This window comes from Heteronotia binoei, chromosome 4 (assembly GCF_032191835.1).
Source record: "Heteronotia binoei isolate CCM8104 ecotype False Entrance Well chromosome 4, APGP_CSIRO_Hbin_v1, whole genome shotgun sequence".
Lineage (NCBI taxonomy): Eukaryota > Metazoa > Chordata > Lepidosauria > Squamata > Gekkonidae > Heteronotia > Heteronotia binoei.
Genome location: NC_083226.1, coordinates 135549320 through 135551588, shown reverse-complemented (window position 1 = coordinate 135551588; position 2269 = coordinate 135549320).

Genomic DNA, 2269 nt, shown 5'->3' with positions numbered 1-2269 from the left:
AGTGCCAGCTGAGGCCTCCGGCGCCCGCGGTCACCTGACGGAGAGAGGGCACGCCCTCTCGGACTGTTGGTGGCTCCGTCTTCCTCTCCCGGTGGAGGCGGGAAAGGTTTCCACTCGGTGTGTTGCGTTAGGATCAGTCAAGGCAAGAAAGTGCGAAAGCTTGCGATTTCCTCAGGACTCCCCCCCCCCCCCCTTTCCTTAAAAATCAGGCGTGGTGTTAAAAAAGAAAAACCGGGGTGGGGATGGGGAACGACCACCTTCAGCAAAGAGGAAAGGCTGGCTATAAATATTTTAGTAAATTAATAAAGCGACGTGAGGGGGAACGAAATGCATAACCGAAAAGCTTGGGCTTGTATACGTCCTGTGTGGGGCGCTGAGCAGGCAGCTATGCAGAGATGAAATGGTGCCAGTGTCAGCTTGTCCCTTTGGTCTTCGGGAGGAAGCTAATAATGGAAGTATCGATTTCATTTCAGTTAAAATACATTAAGCAATACAGGTTAATACATTTTACCACCTTTTCCTCTACTCTCAGCCTTTTAGGGAACGTGTGTGTTCTGTTTGGTGCTAGAGAAGACACTTAGCGACCGTTTTCTATATTTCCCATTGGATGCTGCTTCTGCTTTTTTAAGGCCAGGGTTGCACCCGTAGATTGGGGTTAAGATATGATCCGGACCTTTGCTCAGGGTGTGGCAGGATGCGGCACACATTTTTATCTGGGTGTAAAATTGTGACCAGCCCAACAGCTGTAGAAGCTGTCAGAAATATGTTAATACTGCATATTGCCCTCTTAGGTGCCATATTCAGGTTCTTTTAAGGCAGTAGGTTTGTAGGGGAAAAGTTGTAGGAACCTTGCCTGCCCATGTGGGACTACCATTCTCTGAAGTTCCACAGAATTCTGGCTTTCAAATTTCCCAAATGGGATGAGCTAAGGATAGAAAATTTCTGGCAAAAAGGGCTGAGGCTTGCTCATGTAGAAGTGTCTGGAGCAAGTCCTTTGCTAAAAGGAATACCTTGTGCCATGAGTGTGGAACTCTGTATAGGCTCAGATACCACATTTCCTTCATGATTCTGGGGTAAGAGAACTGAAACGGGCTGTTTTCTCATTTTCATGGAGAAAAGAAGTCTGGGGCTGCACAGCTGGGTTTGCCCTTTCTTTAATACTAGCTTCTAACTTTTGCTGAAGTTCCTGATTTTTCTTAGCAAGCTGTTTGATTTCTAAATCTTTTTCATGAGTAGGATTTGTAAGTTTCCCTACCTTTTCCTCATTAGGGAAATCTTCCAAAGCAGTAGCCTTGGGGAAGCTACGTCCATTTTCTGCAAACCCTGTGGCTTTGGGAGCCACGTGCCCTGGTGGCTTCATGGCATCTGAAAGGGCAGTAAGTAGCACATGTGTGGGCTGCTTATCAAATTGCCTCATGTCTGCTCCAGTGGCTTTAAGCTGGGACCAAGCTGCCATTCTGACTTTGTCTCGAGGGGTCCGCTGGGCTGAGTGGGGACAGGGTTGCTCTAAGGCTGACTGTGTCTGCCTAGGAGCATAAGCCTGCTTGTGGAAGGGAACCCTTGGGGCAAGCTGGGGATGGCAAGAAGAGCTGGAACCAAGGCCATTGTTTTGGAACTTCCAGTTCTGGCTTTCTTCTCCATGCCCATCTTGTTCTTGATTCCAGTAAGCAGGGTGCCTGCCTCTGTTATTCTTATATTGTGCCTGAGTGAGCTGTGTTTCTAAAACAGCAGCTTTCTGTTCAGAGACTTGGGCATGCTTTAAAGCATTCTCCAGTCTTCATTTGACCTCCTGGAGAGTGTGGATTAGATTTTTTTTGTCTTTTAGGTACTCATGTTTCTCAGCTCTGAACCTTTCTATCTCCTTCTCATAATCATTTAATCTAGGTGTGTAGTCTTCATGAACTATTTCCCTTCTTGCATAGTCAGCTTTCATTCGACCATTTTTTAACATAAATTTGCCAATTTGGCAGCTCCAAGAGAAATTTGGCAGCTCCAATTTGGCAGCTCCAAGAGAAATGCAGGGAACAGAACAAGGGTCTATATGTGACTTTTGTCGCCCTTACCAAAGCTTTTGATACCATTAGCAGGAAAGGCCTGTGGCAAATCTTGGAACGTTTAGGATGTCCCCCAAGGTTCCTCAGCATGATCATCCAGCTACATGAAGACCAGCGAGGCCAAGTCAGACACTGCAACGACCTCTCGGAGCCCTTCCCAATAGGCACAGGTGTAAAGCAAGGCTGCGTTCTCACACCAACTCTCTTTACGATCT